Here is a 20,466-nt window from a genome sequence, read left to right as displayed (position 1 = left end):
TAGACCGATCAAATTAAGTTGCCTCCCTTTGATAACGTGATTTTATGAGACTTTACGAGACTTCATTTTTGCAGTATAAATATCGGTCAGCCATCTTTGTTTTGGTTGTTATTGATAGTTTTCTTACTGGCCACACGTGCTGAATAAAGTATTAATTTTATATCCATTTTCATCGGCTTTGTGTGTCCTTTTTCAATAATGTCCTTATTTCAAGATGTGTGTTTAACTGGCGAAGTTCGCCTTATTAAAAAGTCCCATGAGGAAAGTAATTCGTGAGGAAAGTAATTCGTTGTTATTAATTAGAAAATGTGCGAAATGGGTGCATGTGTGCATAATTGTGATTTTTGAGTGCCCGCGTGGCATGTGTAATTATGGATTTGACGGCTTTGACAGCGATGATGTTATGAAAACGAGAGGCATGTTCTCGTGTGACGTTGAAGCGAGAAGAAGGGAAAAAGAAGGGAAAGTGTAGGGGACTAGGATATATAAATACCCCAATCCCGTTACAAAAGAATAATGAAACGAATGGAATTGAAGGAAACAAAGACTCAAGTAATGGATAAGATAAACGTCGTTTATTTGCTGTTGAAAGAAATGAACATTTTAGTTATAACATGTCCGCGCGTATGTAACCAATGTCCGTTGTAGGACTGGTGTTGTAGCAAGAATAGGAAATGTGTTTTCATCTCAAGTTTGGGTCATTATTGTTTGTTCGCGCATGGGAATTGAAGTGAGTGTTGTAGTGGAAATGAGAATCCAGCGTGTAGGCAAGGAAGAGGATATTAGAGTTGTCATCAGTTAGTAGTCAGCTACGCGAAGGTGTTCTTAGTGGCCAGTAGTAGATGGAGAGAGAAAGAGGGAGAATGTATACATACAGTCATTAGCTCGTGCCCCATACATAGTAGGAAGTGGGTGTGAGGTGCGCGTGCGCGTGCGCCGAAACGGCGACGGCTTGTTCGCCCAACCTCTCTAGTTGAGAGTTGGTCCTAAAAAGAGGATTAGAAACAACTTGTCTCCATGTTTTATACTCGCTTCTGGAGTGTCTTTTGCGCATGTGTATTTCCTTAGAAAGCAGAAGTGACGTCGTCCATGTGTGTGTTCGTGTTCGCGTGTGTGAGTACATGTGTATACGTAAGCGTGTATGTATATATACGTGAATGTGAGTGTATGTACGTGAACGTGAATATGTGTACATGTGTGGACGTGGGCGCGTATGTTTGTGTGCGCGTATGTTTGTGTGCGCGTATGTATATGACAGCTTGAAATATGAATGTGTGTTTTGTGTGAGACTTGAAAAAGGCTCGTGCAAAAGCAAGGAAGAAAGAATGTTTGATGCGTTTTTATACCTTTTGGACCAGCTCCAAAACAAGATTGCTACTGCTGATATTTTGGTTTTTGGAAAAGTGTTAAAAAAACAATCTCCTAAATTTTCTCATTGATCACTGGTGTCACGTGATACTGTAGCCAACTACGTCTGCGAGAAATATGTTCAGTTTACTTTTGTTGTTGTAAGAAAATGTGTGTAGGCATATTTGAAATTAAGCCGTTGCTAGAAAAACTTATTTATGTGCAAAATGCGCATGGAAATTGAAAAGAATAAACGTTCATTTATTTGCGCACGAGTGTGTGTGTGTGTGTGTGTGTGTGTGTGTGTGTGTGTGTGTGTGTGTGTGTGTGTGTGTGTGAGTGACTGCACAAATACTCCCCCCCCCCCGATTGAAAAAAGATATAAAACTGTTTTTCTCTGTACAACAGGAGGTTCTGTAAGAGGTTGCTTCAGTGGAGGAATGATTTGAAAATCTTCATCTATGTATGCCAGTTTAAGTCAGTCCAACGCAATAGTGTCTCTTTCCCCGTTTTTTGAAACAGTGAAATATTTATCCTGCCTGTTCAGAATAATTTGGACTCGAATAATTTGGACAAAATGACTTTTTCACTGAGTCGTTCCTGACAAATACGTGTTTGGTGGTGTGAAGATATTTTGGGGTATAGGATTGTCTCTGTCCTCCTGGTGGGTGTGAAATTTAGACGAGACATTTTGTCTTTCAACTCTGTTACGAACATGGTTGTAGGGGAGATCTCCATGTGTTGATCAAAATATTGACCCAGTAAAGTCAAAGTGGAATCAAAAACTACCTCCGCTGGTGTGCTTTGTAAGTCTTCTTTTACAGAGTTCTGTATCATTAATAGTATCAAAGGTATATTGTCTGGGCCAGTCTGTGCTGTTCAGACTCATTGTCAGGGAGGTTTTTAACTGCCTAGGAAAGCGTTCCAACCAATTCCGGATGGGTGATATGCCATAGTCTTGATGTTTTTCCGTTCCCAGTAATTGATTGAATTTCCGCAAAAAGTGTTGATTGGAACTGTGAACCTTTGTCTGTCGTAATGACTGTGGGTACTCCGAAAATGACTATCCAGTCCTGAAGTATGGTTCTGGCTATTGTTGAAGCTGAAGTATCCTTAATGGCTATGGCAGTAGGCCATCTGCTGAACTTATCGATGATAGTCAGGATGTGGGTGTGTCCCTTTTAACTGGGTAACGATCCCACCAAATCGATGTGGATGTTGGTGAATCTATCATCGGTGTGCTAAAGGAACACAGTGGTGATTTCGTGTGTCTGTGAATTTTGTGCTTTTAACAAGGTATGCACGTCTTAGTCCAATTTCGAATATCTGTGTTCATATTCGGCCACACGAAACTTTGCGTAATTAGCTTTAGAGTAGCTTTTTTTCCTGGTGAGATAAGTTGTGAAGATGTTGGAAAACTTGTCATCTGAGGCTAGGTGGTATGTAGGTCGTGGTTGTTTCTTTGCCGTGTCGCAATAAACAATCGTTGTACTGAAGGGTACGGGCATTTTTTTTGATTTGTAAGGATGTGTTTTCCTGAACAACTTTAAGTGTTGTGTCTGATTCCTGTTCTCGTGCTGTCAACTCCATGCTTAGCGAGCTGGAATTTAGAGAAGTGATCATGGCTCTGGATAAAAAGTCGATCCTCATGTGGAGGAATTAATTGTCGAGCATATGCGTGTTTAACATCCCGAGGACGGAGATTAACGCCGATGTTTTCAGCATGCTTGTTAGGGGTTGACTGATTCGTTTGGGCACAAAAATGCCCTTTTTATACATTTCAGCCAGTTCCATGGAGGACGTCAGAAAAAAACATGTTACTTTTGTTGTTGTGAGAAAAATGTGTGAGCCTATTTGAAATTAAGTCGTTGCTAGAACTTATTTTTGTGCAAAATGCGCGGGGAAATTGAAAAGAATAAACGTTTGTTTATTTGCGCACGAGTGTGTGTGTGTGTGTGTGTGTGTGTGTGTGTGTGTGTGTGTGTGTGTGTGTGTGTGTGTGTGTGTGTGTGTGTGAGAGGGATTGAGTGACTGCACACTTTCAAATACAATCAATAATAATCGGAAACTTAAAAGAATATAATCTGACAGCATGCCCCCTATTAGTTTTGCCATTAAATTGCACGTACCTATAAAATATTTTGCTATTAAAAAATAATTTATGATTAAAATAAAGAATAATAAAAAAAAATATATATCAAAGTAAGTAATCCAATTTTCTAAATTTACACTACGAACGATTACTATGATATTGTCCCCTTGACTACTATACACTCTTTACCCCTTATCTTCGAATGGCCTCTGGGCCTTGATAAGTGGTGACTGCTTTGTAAAAAAAAATAACAAGTATGCAGGAAGCACTAGTTAATGTATCTAATTATTAAATAAAGAAAATGTTTTATCATCAATAATTATTTCTGAAATTAACATCTTGCAGCGTTATCTCTTATGTCGTCTGCGACAGTCATTTTTTTTTTAAGGATAGTAACTCGTAAGTTAAATGCTTTAAGGGAGACCACTCATGCATATCAAATACTGAGTAAAAGAAAGCAAGAAAATTGAAGCTGTTCTTCGAAAGGGATGGTTAAAACTAGAGAAAGATTATCTTTTATTAAACTTAGATATAAATTCATCGAAAAAGCTATCTGTTTCGAAAAAAGTTTCCAGAAAATTATAACAATTTTTTTATCGAAATGTGACAAAAAAGTTTGTTTATTTTTACTATTTCACTCGCCGTAGTTTACCTCCTAAAATAATTCAAATTTTATGTTTTGCCGATTACATGAACAACTTGAAAAAATATCTATAAAAAAAGAAATTTAAAAACTAAAATATTTAAGATAAGGTGTAATTTTCTTATATAAATTTACTGTAAAATGAGTACCCACTTCTTGGCCATTTAAGAGTAAATAAAGTAAGGCATATAACTGATTTGATTTTACATTTTTTTTTTAGTAAGGAAGTGGGATTACATTTGGATTTCGTTTTCTTTTTTTTCCATTTTTAAATTATATTCATTTTATATTCTTATATTTATTTATTTACTTCTTAGTTGGGTTGATTCTAAATAAACAATCGTTTTAATTTTCATGAAAGGGTGAAACTAGCGATCACATGTAAAAACTCAGTTATGATGAAGGGGAGAAGTAAATAAAAAAATTTAGATTTTAGAAGCTGAGTAAGAAGACCTGAAATTATGGAAAATATTCGTGTTTGGATTAATAAGTTGATGATAAATATATAGATTTAAAGAGTAAAAATACAAAAATTGAAGTACAATAATGTTTCAATTCCTCTATAAATTTATTTCGATATTTTGGGCTTCCGTAGAACTTATGCATGACTCGTTTTAGTTTGTTTTGATTATACAAAGCTGGACCAGTTACTGAACTCTCGCTTTTGGGAGTTAATCAAGCTATTTTTATACAAACAACGTGTCTTTTTTTTTTTTTTTTTTTTTTTTTTTACTCATTACATTAACACTTTGCTAATTATCTTTGAAATAGTCGCAGAAAGCTAATAATTATCTTTCGAGAGATTTCTACAACAAATTTATTTAAATTCCAAATTTAGATAAACTTTTCATTTTCCAACGCCGCTGTGAAAACATTTTTCAATATGACTTTCCTTTTTTTTTCGTGTAAAGCTATCTTTTCTTTTAGAGATTAACTTGAAGCATTAACATTTCAAATACAATAAAAAAAATAATCGGAAACTTAAAAAATATATATATGATATCATACCCCTCTATTAATTTTCACCATTAAATTGCATGAACCTATAAAATATTTTGCAATTTAAAAATAATTTGAGATCAAAGTAAATAAATCAAATAAAAAAATATATATACCAACGTAAAAATTACGCAGGAAACACTGATTGGTGCATGTAGTAATTAAATGAAGAAAATGTCTTATCGTAAATAATTATTTCTGAAACTAAAATTTTTGCAGCGTCACCTTTTTTGTCGTCTGCATCAGTCATTTTTCTTAAAGGAAGATAATAGGATACATTCGTTGCGAGTAAAGATAAACGTTTCCAAGGAAACTATGCATGCATATCTTGGAATTTAAGATAAACGTTTCAAAGAACATTACATTAATACAGCCTCAAAAAATTTCTGTAAAGAAGAAATTTAAAATCTTCTATATATATAAAAGCGAAAATGTATGTATGTATGTATGTATGTATGTATGTATGTTTGTGTGTCTGCTAAAAACTTTTGACCGACGGAACAAAAATTCACAAACTTTGTATCATATTAAAGCCCCACCCTCTGGACGAAAAATATCGAAAGATTAGCCCAAAAGAACCATCAGAAGTGCGTCAACTGATCGATTTACTGCAGGGGGAGGTCCCAAAAAAAGTGACATTTTAATGTTAAACATTACATATTTTTAAATCGATTTATAACTGCCCCAAAAAATACGGGCGCCAACTCTTCTACACAAAGTATACACGGGGCCGTTTATTTTGGGTCAACTTGTATTTACAACCCGCTGAGTCATGTCACGTGATCTTGACGTCAGCAAGCTCTAATGGCAGTCTGAATTTACAAAAACATGCTATCGGTAAAAAAAAATTAACCCTTACACAAGCTAAACTATGAACTTCTACGCTATGGCAACATTACCAAAGTTATTAGCACATTCAAAATAGTTAGATATGATAGTTAAACAAAAAATAACAAGCCAAAAATGTGAAGTAAAAAAAATATGCTTACAAAAAATATTAACGATCGAAGTTTTACAAAAAAAAACAGCCAGACGCCATTTTCCAGTTTTTAGAGTAAGGAAGACGAAATATGAGAGAGAGAGAGAGAGAGAGAGAGAGAGAGAGAGAGAGAGAGAGAGAGAGACTCACACACATACACAAACGCAAACAGAGAGAGAGACAGATAGAGAGAGATGTCTAGACAGGAAACGAAATACGTAATTTAATAAAAAAATAAAATACTGCTACGTCATCTCGTAACGCTCCCGCGATGACCTCATTTAGTGGCTATCTGTCGATAAAACCTCTTTCACTCGCTTTATAACCCTTATTTTAACACTATAATCAATTTCTCTTACTCTTAGCCTAGACAGTTAAGTGGTTGGAGTTAACTTCACCTCCGCGTTCCGAGTTCAATCCAGCTTTACGACCAAAACAATTTCTTTTTCTTTTACATCTTTAGACACGCGGGCAACGTTTCTTTCTTTTTTTTTTACTTCGCTTATTCTTTAGTTTACTTCCCCCCTATACACAGCGGGGTTTTTTTTCGCTTTTTTTTTTTTTTTTTTTTTTTTTTTTTTTTTGGTTTTTCCGATTTTTTTTACATCGTTTCAGGGTTATTACTTATTCCCCCGTACACACACCTAAAAACACCCGGGCAACGTCGGGTACCCCCCCCCCCGCTAGTCTATATATATAAAAGCGAAAATGGGTGTATGTATGTATGTATGTATGTATGTATGTATGTCTCGCAAAAACTTTCGACACGGGTCATGAATTTTCGCCAGATAGGTATTATTTTAAAGTTACAACTTTCACCCGACAAATATCGAAAAATTGGCCAAAAATATTAATTCCTTCACCCTAAAATCATCAGTTTTGTACAGGGAGGGTGTAGCAAAACTGTTCTCTCATGAAAAGTTCGCTTCTACGCATGCGCAAATGACGTCGGAGCATGATTTAGTTTAAATATAAAAAAAACGACCCAATTTTGTAAACGTCGTCTTAGCTCAGTTGCTTAGAGGGCGACATCATTATCTAAACGTTGTAAGTTTTAATCGTGGTGTGAGGTATCATTTTTAAAAATTTCTTGTTTTTCGATTTTTTAAATTTTAATATTGAAACAGGGTTATTTACGCCATTTTTCACGTTCTATGTTATTTTTGGTTTTGTTTTCAGATTTTTCCAAGAAGTTTTAACGTTCGTTTTTCAGTTTTCTTTTTCCATCACATTCGCGTTTTCTTTTCTGTTTTTGTTTTTCCGATTTTTACATTTAACATCGTTCGTTTGCCTTACGTTAGTTTTTTTGTGGTTTTTTCGATTTTTTTAAGTTTTAACATTTTTTAATATAAAATATTTAATAATTTAATACTTATAATTTATTTACTTTGCTTATTCTTATTTTTTTATTACCCCCCCCCCCCCCGCCGCGAGAGCACACACACCTCTAAACACCTGGGCAACGCTGGGTACTCCCAGCTAGTATATATATAAATTTAAGATTTTAGAGTGGAGTATCACTTTCGCCAGTATTGAATTATGATCGTATATCTGTCAAGGGAAATAACTCGGTATGACGGTGTTATTTTCAGTTGTCGTCTGCCTATTTCATTTTGTGTTTACGTTTTCTGTTTTGTTTCGAATTCCGTTCTATACGCGCGAGAATAAAGTCTCTTCATCCCTTCAAACGATTTCGTGTGCTATACCTTATTTACTGGCATGTTGGCAGAAGTTTATTTACTCTCATTCGCTATTCTGAAGGAGTAAATTAAAAAAATAAATAAAGATTTTTTTTTTCCTTTGAAAAAGGAGTATATTACCCACCAACTAATTGGGTGACTGCCTGAAAAGATTATCTTAACCCGATTGGAATATCAAAGCGTCTCTTATCCATATATACCAGTTGTTCAAGTATTCAAGTATATCTCAGTTAGTATGTCTGCACACGCCCCTATTCAGTGGTGTCTGGGAAATAATGAGACTATCTCTTCCTTTGAGGCATGGAGAAATAACCTCATATATTATCTGTCTCTTGATAGCATCTATGCCCCATTCCTTGAGACAAACTGGAAAAAGAAGTCACGCACTCATCCACAAATTATGGTATGGAAATACCTGATGTTAACAGACTCACTGCTATCCAGAAAAATAATATTATGGAGACGATGTTATGAAAGGAGACAAATTATTTCCCCAGCATATCACAGAGTGCCATTGTTAAAAACTCAACTCCATTAACAAATGTTTGGCAAACCATAAGACAACATTATGGCTTCCAGGCTAGTGACTCTCACTTCCTGGACTTTGATTCCATAAAGGTTGGATCGGACGAACCTCCAAAAGAGTTGTTTCAGAAACTTGCAGCCTTCATTGACGATTCCTTACACAGAAAACAAAGAAGTCATCCCTACATTAGAGAATCTAATAGTCCTCACTTGGCTGCGCCTAATTCATCCAGCCCTCCCTATATTAGTAAAGCAATATTATAAGAAAGAAGTGAGATCATGCACATTGGCATCAATCAATCCCGAGATCTCCCTGGCATTGGATTCTCTACTTGAGGAGTTGGGAAATAAGGCACCTATCAGCCGGACATTTACTACGCCACTTCGATGTACTAGGAAGCCCCAACTGAAGAAGACTTGTCCACTGTGTAGTCAGGCTTAGAGACCAGACACAAACCATTTTTTGAGTGAATGCATCTACCTTCCTGAATCAAACTGTAAATATATGACCAAGGTTCGCCAGATCCTTCACATCTTCGAAGATGAGGAGCCCACTTGTACAGAGGCTGCAAACAATTTACATATAGATGATGAAAATATGACAACTTCACTGCGAGTGAAAACTGAAAAATCCCCCTACATCACATGTGTTTAAATCATCATCTGGAAGGGATCGTTGTGGACAGTGATGTCACCGGGAATATGATTCAAAACTAAGTACTAAAATCAAAAAAATGAGTACTAAAATCACAAAAACTTTCCAGTCTGCCAGACGAGCAGATGGATCCTCTCCTCCTCAATGTGGTTGGAGAGATCAGGCTAAGTCTGGAGAGAGAGGACACAATGTACTTCTTTGAAAGTCTGGTTATTGAGGATCTTGATACTGAGATACTTAGCAGTGTCTCATTCATGTGCAGTAATGACCTGTCAGTGAGACCCGCTAAGTTTGAGATATGGATTGGCAGCACGCAATTCAGGTATGGCTCTACTACATCCCCTCCCGACACGAGACAGGTCAGACATGCTCATGTTTTACATTCCCCACTCCAACAAACCACAGTGTGGCCTGGTGAGTAATTAGAACTCTCCATCCATGCCCAATGATGAGGATGACGAATTTGCCATTGAGCCTCGTTGGGATTCAGGCCATATAGTATCAATTAACCTTGGCTGCTGCCCATAATTACAAGGAGTATAGGAGGAAATATATGTCTTCTCAACAACACCAGTGAACCACAACAAATATGTAGATCACAACACATTTGCCAGACTATATCCACGTTCATTCCAACAACATCTAGCATAGCGATTATCTACGTAACTTGAAGCAAACACCATGACAACATCGCTTCCTGTGTGGTCATCGATCCAGATTACATGATATCCTCTGCAGAGAAGCTGAAATTTCAACAGCTTAATTCCGAGTTTTATTAAGTTTTCAGAGAGGAATTACCTGGGTATACAGCTTATTTGGTCACTTCAAGGCTTCCATTAACATGTGTCCTACTCAGCCGACTTCCCCTATACAATGAAAACAGACTCTGAGCACTGCAACTTAAATTCCATGAGTTAGAACACAGTGTATTTTCCCGCCCTGAAGATATCAGAGTAACAGTGGAGTATGTTAGCCTATTCTTCCTTGTCAAAAAGCCTAATGGAGGACATCGCCTAGTTACTGTATTTTCAAGCATTGGTCAATATGCGATTCCCCAGCCATCTGCCATACCGAACATTGACTCCACTCTTAGGAAGATAGGTCAATGATGATGGATTATCAAAACCGACCTCACTAGCGCCTTCTATCAAATCATCCCCTTGCCAAAGTAATCCATGGAATATTGTGGTGTTGTGACCCCTTTCAGAGGCATGCATATCTATTCAAGATGCGCAATGTGTATGCTAGGATCAGAAACAGCTCTGGAGGAACTAATGTGTAGAGTACTAGGTGACTTGTTGGTGGAGGGATATGTGGCAAAGCTTGCTGATCTTTACCATGGAGAGTACAGCATTGATGACCTATTATCAGTTTGGTGTAGAGTCCTCGCAACTTTATCTCTGATCAATTTAAGACTATCCGCCAGCAAAATGTCCTAAGCAAACAGTCATACTTCGATGGATATGGTCAGAGATATCCTTGCCAGCTGGGCCACACCGTATCGCTACACTTAGTTTCTGCCAATCTCCCCAGATTGTGAGGAGTCTATGATCATTCATAAGAGCCTACAAGGTCTTTAACCATGTCATTCCTAACTGTTCCCACGTTTTTAGACCTTTAGATGAAGCCACTGCAGGAAGAATCAATGATGATGGATTATCAAAACCGACCTCACTAGCGCCTTCTATCAAATCCTAATGGAGGATATCGCTTAGGTACTGTATTTTCAAGCATTGGTCAATATGCGATTCCCCAGCCATCTGCCATACCGAACATTGACTCCACTCTTAGGAAGATAGGTCAATGATGATGGATTATCAAAACCGACCTCACTAGCGCCTTCTATCAAATCCTAATGGAGGACATCGCTTAGTTACTGTATTTTCAAGCATTGGTCAATATGTGAAACCTCAGCCATCTGCTATGGCAAACACTGATTCTACTCTTAGGAAGATAGGTTAGTGGCGACCACACTAGCGTTTTCTATCAGATCTCCTTGGCAAAAGAAAACAAGAAATATTGTGGTGTTTGACCCCTTTCAGAGGCATGCGTGTCTATACAAGATGTGCAATGGGTATACCAGCATAAGAAACCGCTCTGGAGGAACTAATGCATAGCGTACTAGGTAACTTGCTGGTGGAGGGATATGTGGCAAAGCTTGTTGATGATCTATCGGGAACTGCATTGAGGGCCTATTATTAATTTGGTGTCAAGTCCTCGCAACTTTATCTCTGACAAATTTCAGACTATCCACCAGCAAAACCATAATATATCCTAAGCAAACAGCCATTCTTGAACGGATATGGTCAGAGAAATCCTTGTCAGCTGGACCAAACCGTATCGCTACACTTAGCTCCTGCCAACCTTCCCAGACTCTGAGGGGTCTACGATCATTCATAGGAGCCTACAGGGTCTTAAACTGTGTCATTCCTAACTGTTCCCCTTTCTTAGCCCTTTAGAGGAAGACACTTCAGGAAAAGAGTCACAGGCTGCGGTAAACTGGTCTGACAACTTATGTGAGGCATTCTTCACTGCTCAGAAGTACCTGATTTGGAAAAACCAGTCATGTACCCTGTCCACTTACCAGTTGTGGATCGTGACTGACGGTTCTGTCAGACAAAAAAGTATTGGTGCCCTGATGTACACAGACAGAGGAGGAATACTACTGCTCTGTGGTCATTTTTCTGTAAGACTACACAGCAATTAATCCACCTGGTTACCATATGAATCGAGTCATTGGTTATTGCTGCAGCAATCAAACATTTTGGCCCATAGCTGATTCAATCAAGACATCATCCCACTTTCTTCATTGATTGCAAGCCGTGTTCAGGCCTCTGAAAAGCTCTGCCGAGGCCAGTTCTCAACTAGCCCCAGATTAACATCGTTTTTGTCAACTGTCTGCCGTTTCCAGGCGTCCATCCAACATGTTGCAAGCAGAGCGAACTTGCCTACTGATTTTGCCAGCCATAATGTTCCTGCATGCAGGCATTCAACATACACTGTGGCCTAGGTTCGCTGCTAATGTCATCAAAAGGAACAGACAACTGATTTTTGTCTTATGGGAGTACATCAGTACTTATACTGTTGCATTCCTTATTCCAAATGAGTAAAAGAATACAAAGTGGAAGGCTATTCCAAAGACCTGTTTTCCTGTCAGACCCATCATTTATCCACCTGCTGTACTAAGGACAGACTCCACCCCAGCTTCAAATCCTTTAAAAATGATGGGGTTCTGCTCACTCATCATATGTTAATCGAGATAGGTAACTGTTAAAACCTCAATTGTAACCCTGTTGTCAAAAAGGACGTCCAAGATATTCAACAAGAGCTCCTCAAGTTGGTTTGCAGATCTTTACAGTCTTGCTCTCTGTAGCATGTTGCACGTTGAACTATCGTTTGGATTACTCAAATTGTTCTTTATTGTATTACAAAGGCCAGTTTACCAAAGAACGCATCCACTTCAATGATATGGATCATATAGAAGAGCAGCATTGTAGGTGCAAGGCCAACCATGTTTACAGTGAGTAGTCCAAGTCTTCCAACTGCTCACGTAGGCCTTGTATGGAGGTGAATGTTGGAGAGATTGTGTACCTTCACAGTGACCTCTAAAAAATAAAGGATGTGAGCAGTGCTGAGTTTCATCCAAGCAAGATGAGTGGATGTATATTCGAAAGTTTGCCGGCTCCCAGTTAAGGGCCAGTACATACAAGGTCCACAAAGATGATTGCTTCAAATTCCCTTCTCATCCAGGTAACAGCCCAAGGATTAGTCTTGAAGATCCAAATGACAGTAATGAGGAAGATAGCGACCTGGCCTTGAATACCAAGCCTTCTGTTCCTGAGAAAATTAGCAGTGTAACCAGCGACAAGAGGTCACTACTAAGGAGTCAACTAACCAGCTAACCTCCTTTTGTGACTAAGAAGATTCCAGTTGACTCCTACCATGGAACAGACACAACACACTTCATTTCATCGACAGTCGATAGACAAAGACATGCTCGTCCTCCCAGAGGTCAGGCGAAACCATCCTACCTGCAAGACTATGTTACTGACTCTTTGTGACTGGTTCTATGTGCCATTATTTTGAGAAAAGAGAAAAGGAAAAAAAAAGGTGTCATGCCGAGGCCGCCGAGATATTATTAACATAATGTTAATAATATCTCGGTGGCCTCGGTCATGCCAGTATTAAGTTATGACCGCATATCAGCCAAGGGAGATAACTCAGCATAACGGTATTATTTTGAGTTGTTGTTTTCCTCTTCCATTTTGTGTTTACATTTTCTGTTTTGTTTTCAGTTTCATTCTATATGCCCGAGAATAAAGTCTCTTAGCCCCTTAAAACAGTTTTGTGTGATATACCTTTATTTACTGGTGCTATATAAATTCACCATAATATGTATACCCACTTCTGGCTATTTAAGAGTCAATAAAGAAACACATATAACTGATTTGACTTAACATTTTCTTTAGAAGGAAGGAGGGATTAACACATTAACACCTTTTAAATTTTATTCTTTTATTTATTTATTTACTTACTTCTTCAATTTTAGTTTAGTGGGTTATAATAAGCAATAGTTTTAACTTTTAAGAAAATGTGAAACTAGTGACCACGTGAAAAAGAAAAAACTCAATAATAATGGAGGGTAGAGGCAACTAAAAACAACTTTAGATTTTGAAAGCTAGTAAGAGGACCTGAAATTATGGAAAATATAACTGGAATTTTATCATGACGTCCAATGAAGGTTATCCCATTGCACAACAAGAAGGAAAAAAAAACCGAAAGAATACCACGATAAACAATTTTTTTTTTAAATACATGGGAAGGTAAAATAGGGAAAGAAACGTATAGTCAGTTTTATGTTCACCAATAACAGTGTGTGCCAAATTAGTCCCGCTCGCGGTTCTCAAAGAACTCAATTAGCAATATCGTAAGGGATAGTAGGGGTAACAATATAGGTGTAGTTAGGGTTTACTGCATGTCAAAGAACTTAAATAAAATACATCAACACTTAATCTTTTTAAAAAAAAAGGGTGTATATAAATTACCTCCCTTGTGCCATTAACTTAAATGTTCTCATTCGAGAAAAGTTCAAGCCTCTTAGTTCTGTAATCCAAGAAAATAATCCAAATCTTCTGTGTTGTAATGTATTTCTATAGATTTCTTGGTTCCTTTAGATATAAATTCTAACGCCTCACTGGAGTTAGTGTTCTTTTTTTACAAGACCAATTCTAGGCCTTAAAATAGTTCTTTCTTCCTCGGTGACGAGCTCGTTGTAATTTCGTTTACAACTCTGACTTTTTAAACAGTCTTTTCTGATTAATTCTGTGTCGTCTTCCTCGATGAATCTTGATTGAAGAAAAAAAAAACCGCTGGTTTCTCTTGTTTAAACTTGCGATTTTTACCGTCTTTTCTCTTGACGTAGGATAGCCAGCCGACTTCTCTTTCTCTTGTTCAAACTTACGATTTTTAACGTCTTTTCTCTTGACGCAGGATAGCGAGTCGACTTCTTTCTCATGTTCAAAACTTCCAACAAAATGGCACACACATCTCCTTTTATCAATCGAAAAGCATGCATTCAACATGTGATATAACAAGCAGTAGCAGCACAAGATACAACAAGAAAAGGGGGAGTAAAGTAGGGGAGGGAGAGAGAAGGAAAGAGAGAAGGTGGAAAATAAAATTTCTACAAATACTCGTGTTTGGCTAAATACAAATAATAATAATGTATAGACTTCAAAAAAAAAATTCTTTTAGACTTTTAAAAAAAAAACATTCAAACACGCAAAGAAATTTATCTAATTTAGTTTTTGTTTTCATTTTGGAATATGATTTGAAAGAAATTGGCATTTAAATCTAAAATTAAGGTATATAATATGCCAGTAAATTAAGGTATATACACACGAAACCGTTTGAAAGGATAAAGAGGCTTTATTCTCGAGTGTATAGAACGAAACTCAAAACAAAACTCAAAACGTAAACACAAAATAGAAGAGGCAGACGACAACTCAAAATAACATCGTCATATTGAGTTGTCTCCCTTGATCGATATGCGATCATAATTCAATACTGGCATGACGCCTGTTTTTTTTTTCTTTTCTCTTTTCTCGAGATAAAGGCTCATAGAACCGGTCACAACAGGTTAGTAACATATTCTTTCAGGTAGGATGGTTTCGGCCTACATCTGTGAGGACGAGTATGTCTTTGTCTGTCGACCGTCAATGAGATGAGGTGTGTTGTGTCTGTTCCATAGGAGGAGCCGACTGGAATTTTCTCCTTAGTTACAATAGGGAATTGGCTGGTTGGTTGACTCCTTACTAGTGACCTCTTATTGTTGGTTATGCTGCTAATTGTCTCAGGGACGGCAGGCTTGGTATGCAAGGCCAGGTCGCTATCTTCCTCATCACTGTCATTTGGATGTTCAAGATTAATTCTCGGGCTGTAACCTAGATGAGAAAGGACCCTAAGGCATTCATCTTTGTGCACCTTGTATGCACAAGCCCTAACCTGGGAATCGGCAAAATTTTCAAATGTACATCCACTCATCTTGCTTGGATGAAACTAAGTATCGCTCATGTCCTTTATTTTTCGATAGGTCATCATGAAGGTACACAATGTCTCTGACATTCACCACCATACACGGCGTACATGAGCAGCTCACTGTAAGCATGGTTTGCCTTGCGCTTATGATGCTGCTCCTCTATAAGATTCATATCATTGAAGTGGATGCGTTCATCAGTAAACTGGTCCCTGTGATACAAGATTTTTCTAGGGGACAGTCCGCATGATCGAAACCTACAGTTCAACGTTCAACATGCTACAGAGAGCAAGACTGTAGAGGTTTGCAAACCAGCTGAGTCCAACTTGAGGAGCTCTCACTGGGTATCTTCGATGGCCGTATTGGCAACAGGATTACAATTGAGATTTTTAGGGTTACCTATTTCGATTGAGATATGGTGAGTGAGCAGAAACTCATCATTTTTAAGAGATTTGAAGCTGGGGACGGGGTCTGTCCTTATGATTGCAGGTGGAACAGCTATGAGTGGGGAGCTGCTCAATGAAACGTGTTGGTGACATGAGAAAACAATTTTGTTTACGGCTTCTGCCAGGTCCAAAGCATAGAAATACTGTTTCACTACATGTGGCATCTGGTGTTTCGTAGGATGTCCCAGCTTAATATGCAGTGCCATCAGTTAGGCATGTAGGTTATGTCACGGGACAATAATTACATCCCATTGTGGGAGAAGAAGATCCTTTCGACAAACAACTACAAGGCCATCCTGGGCTAATGTGGCAGTCTGAAGATATCTTTTCACATACTTAATACCATTGATGGGCGAGTTCCTTTTATCAGGTGTACCTGTGTTCGTCTAAGATGTGAGAACTCATTTTGATTTTCTTTCCATGTGGGACAGCTGGTATACAAAAGGTTTGATGATCCCTTAATTACCTCCGCAAGGGAAGTCCTAAACATTGCAACCTCCTCCTGCACCCGTAAAAAAGAGCAGACCTGACATGTTGGGTGCTTGCACTCAGACGCATTACGGCTGGTTAAATCAGCAGGGAAGTTTGCTGTGGCCACTAAATATTGGACAGAAGCCTGGAAATGGCAGACAATGGACAGAAACGACGTTAAAGTGGGGTTGGTTGAGAACTGGCCTTGACAGAGCTTTTCATAGGTCTGAACACAGGGCTTGCTATCGGTGAAGAGAGCGGGATGATGTCTTGATTGAATCAGATATGGACCAAAATATTTGATCGCTGCAGCAATAGACAATGCATCGACTTCACGTGGTAACCAGATGGATTAATGGCCATGTAGTCTTGCAGAAAGATGACCATAGAGCAGTAGTCTCCCTGCTCTGTCCGTGTACATCAGTGCACTAATACTGTGTTATTTGTCAGAACCGTCAGTTACGATCCCCAACTGATCAGCAGGACGGGGTACATGAATGGATTTTGCCGAAGTTAGGTGCTTCTGAGCAGTGAAGAATACCTCACATAAGTTGTCAGACCAGTTTACAGCAGCCTGTGACTCTTCCTGCAGTGGCTTCATCTAAAGGTCTAAAAACGTGGGAACAGTTAGGAATGACATAGTTAAAGACTTTGTAGGCTCTTATGAATGGTCATAGACTCCTCACAATCTGGGGAGATTGGCAGAAGCTAAGTGTAGCGATACGGTGTGGCCCAGCTGGCAAGGATATCTCTGACCATATCCATCGAAGTATGACTGTTTGCTTAGGACATTTTGCTGGCGGATAGTCTTAAATTGATCAGAGATAAAGTTGCGAGGACTCTACACCAAACTGATAATAGGTCATCAATGCTGTACTCTCCATGGTAAAGATCAGCAAGCTTTGCCACATATCCCTCCACCAGTAAGTCACCTAGTACTCTACACATTAGTTCCTCCAGAGCTGTTTCTGATCCTAGCATACACATTGCGCATCTTGAATAGATATGCATGCCTCTGAAAGGGGTCACAACACCACAATATTCCATGGATTACTTTGGCAAGGGGATGATTTGATAGAAGGCGCTAGTGAGGTCGGTTTTGATAATCCATCATCATTGACCTATCTTCCTAAGAGTGGAGTCAATGTTCGGTATGGCAGATGGCTGGGGAATCGCATATTGACCAATGCTTGAAAATACAGTAACTAGGTGATGTCCTCCATTAGGCTTTTTGACAAGGAAGAATAGGCTAACATACTCCACTGCTACTCTGATATCTTCAGGGCGGGAAAATACACTGTGTTCTAACTCATGGAATTTAGGTTGCAGTGCTCAGAGTCTGTTTTTATTGTATAGGGGAAGTCGGCTGAGTAGGACACATGTTAATGGAAGCCTTGAAGTGACCAAATAAGCTGTATACCCAGGTAATTCCTCTCTGAAAACTTAATAAAACTCGGAATTAAGCTGTTGAAATTTCAGCTTCTCTGCAGAGGATATCATGTAATCTGGATGAAGCCCCCATTTCTTTTCCCCGTTCGTCACAAGGAATGGGGCATAGATGCTATTAAGAGACAGATAATATACGAGGTTTTTTCTCCACACCTCAAAGGAAGAGATAGTCTCATTATTTTCCAGGCACCACTGCTTAGGGGCGTGTGCAAACATACTGATTAAAACATACTTGAACAACTGGTATACATGGATAAGAGACGCTTTGATAGTCCGTTCTCGCCATGATAATCCCTTCAGGTGGTCACCCAATTAGTTAGTGGATAATCTACTCTTTATACAGAAAAAAAAAAAATCTTTTTTTTTCTCTGTATAAAGTGAAAAAAAATTCCTTTTTTTTTTTTCACTTCTTCAGAATAGCGAATGAGGGTAAATAAACCTCTGCCGCCTCGCCCATAAGTAAAGGTATATTACACGAAACCATTTGAAGGGATGAAGAGACTTTATTCTCGAGCGTATAGAACGGAACTCGAAACAAAACTCAAAATGTAAACACAAAATGAAAGAGGCAGACGACAATTCAAAATAACATCATGTTGAGTTTTCCTTAACCGATATGTGATCATAAGTCAATACTGTGTAACCTGCAAATAAAGATTACCATAATGGAAACTGATTGCGTCTGGCAAAGTACAACTTATGATACCATTTACAAAGATTAAATCATTTGTTATTTTTTGTAGTTTACATAGAGTGTTATAATAATAGTGTTATTATTTAGAAACCTATTTAACGTGAAAATTAGACATTGTTCAATATTTTTTTTACTGTCAATAACATTTTAAGACTGTAATAGCAAATAATAGTTAACTAATTAAATATCATTTTTCGAAATCAATATTCAACACAAGAAAGTTTCATCGCATTTAATGTGAACTTGGCAAGCAGACAGCAGGTTGGAAGCGTTTCTTTTTACATATTTGTATATATATGATTCACTCCTAAACTAATTAATGAATCATTGTGAATTTAAAAAAAAGCAAAATATGTGCTACTAATTAGTTTACTCACAAAAAATATTTACGGCAACTTAAAATGATTAAAACTATTTTATATTGAATATTAGAATTATTAAACACGCATTTTTTTTTTTTTTTTTTTTTTTTACAAATGAATAGCTAAAAACCCCAAACAAATAGTTTTTCACTAATTTACCAACTGCATTCTTTATTAAAAATATGTCGAAAATAGTAACGTTTCACATTTATTTATTTATTTAGAAATTATGCATAGTAACATTCGGATAATATTTTTAAAAAATAATTTGATATAAATAATAAAATAAATCATAATAATAATAACAACAAAAACAACAACGACAATAACAAACTCACGAGTAAAACTGGTTGTTGGTTCATTTAGTAATTAATTAAAGAAAATGCCTTACCGTTAATAATTGTTTCTGCAGCGTCGTCCTTTTTTCACACGCATTTTTTTTTACGAATTAATAACAAAACAAAAACAAATAATTTTTCACTAATTTATCAACTGTGTTCTATATTAAAAAAATATGTCGAAAATAGTAACATTTAATAATGAGAAGGTATACATAGAAATATTCGGAAGATATTTAAAAAAAATTAATTTGATAATAAATAAATAAATGAATAAATAAATAAAATGTACAAACTGATGGAGAACATTGATTGTTACAGTTAGTACTTAAAAAAAGAAAATGTCTTACCGTTAATAATTGTTTATGAAACTAAAATCTTGCAGCGTCATCTTTTTTGTAAAGGGAGATAACTCGTAATATTTCAAGGGAGATTACTCATGTATAACCTGTATTATGAACTAATCAAGTTTTAAAAAGCAAGAAAATTGAGGCTGTTCTTCAAGAAGTTGTTTAAACTATAAAGATATTGTATTTCATCTGAACTTTAAACATCAAATGATCGAAATAGTTATGTGTTTAAGATAAAAAATTCGAAGGAAATCAAAACAAAGATTTTTATCAAGAAAGTAATGAAAAGGTGTATTTTCTACTATTTTACATGTAATGTATCCCCTAAAAAAAGCAGATATTTGGGAAGGGGCGATTAATTAAATAAATTGAAAATTATCTCTAAAAAATGAAATGCTTAAAAGTAAACATTTACGACTTTAAAGAGGGATCAGTATTTTTTAAAATTTAAATCTAAAGTATAATGAAAACCTACTTCTTGGTCATTTAGGAAATAAACCGAAACATGTAAAAGACGTCAATCATCTTAGAGAGATAACGTCATTTTACTAAGAGATTTCTTCATGTTTTAATACGAGAATTTAAGACGCTGAAACCAACACTATTTCAAGGAATTATAAGGAAAGAAAATGCAACGGGTTAACCCCCCCCCCCCCAGAAAAAACAAAAGCTAAATGGAGGCAATCTAGAACATATGCTGTAGAACGAAAAAAAAAAAGGCCAAAGATCCTAGTGTTTTGATGTGATGTTTTGAATATAATAAACTAGTTATGACAAAAGTTTCATTTCATTCGGACCAAACACTTAAAAACGGGGCCTAATTAGAGTTAAGGCCCGTTTTTTTTTGGGGGGGGGGTCACCCTGTATATTTTTTGTGCTAG

At 37.1% G+C, this 20,466-nt stretch overlaps 1 protein-coding gene across 11 annotated transcripts in view; it reads right to left on the bottom strand.

Annotated features, from left to right (window-relative positions):
• The window catches only part of LOC145277995 (monocarboxylate transporter 14-like), a 238,600-nt gene that overhangs the window by 214,929 nt on the left and 3,205 nt on the right, over window positions 1–20,466 (bottom strand). For 3 of the 11 annotated variants that reach the window (XM_080130153.1, XM_080130157.1, XM_080130162.1), the window contains exon 1: window positions 19,289–19,543. The exons of 6 other annotated variants lie outside the window; for them this stretch is intronic. The gene's annotated coding sequence lies outside the window, so the exon portion shown is untranslated. Of the gene's footprint in view, window positions 1–19,288; window positions 19,544–19,585; window positions 19,634–20,466 lie in introns of those variants that run through there. 2 more of the 11 variants (XM_080130154.1, XM_080130158.1) reach the window with 1 other exon arrangement.

The sequence above is a fragment of the Euprymna scolopes genome, chromosome 6, assembly GCF_053919585.1.
Source record: "Euprymna scolopes isolate OS-2025 chromosome 6, ASM5391958v1, whole genome shotgun sequence".
Taxonomy (NCBI): Eukaryota; Metazoa; Mollusca; class Cephalopoda; order Sepiida; family Sepiolidae; genus Euprymna; species Euprymna scolopes.
Note: the sequence above shows the minus strand (reverse complement) of the source record. Positions and strands in the feature narration are given on the sequence as shown.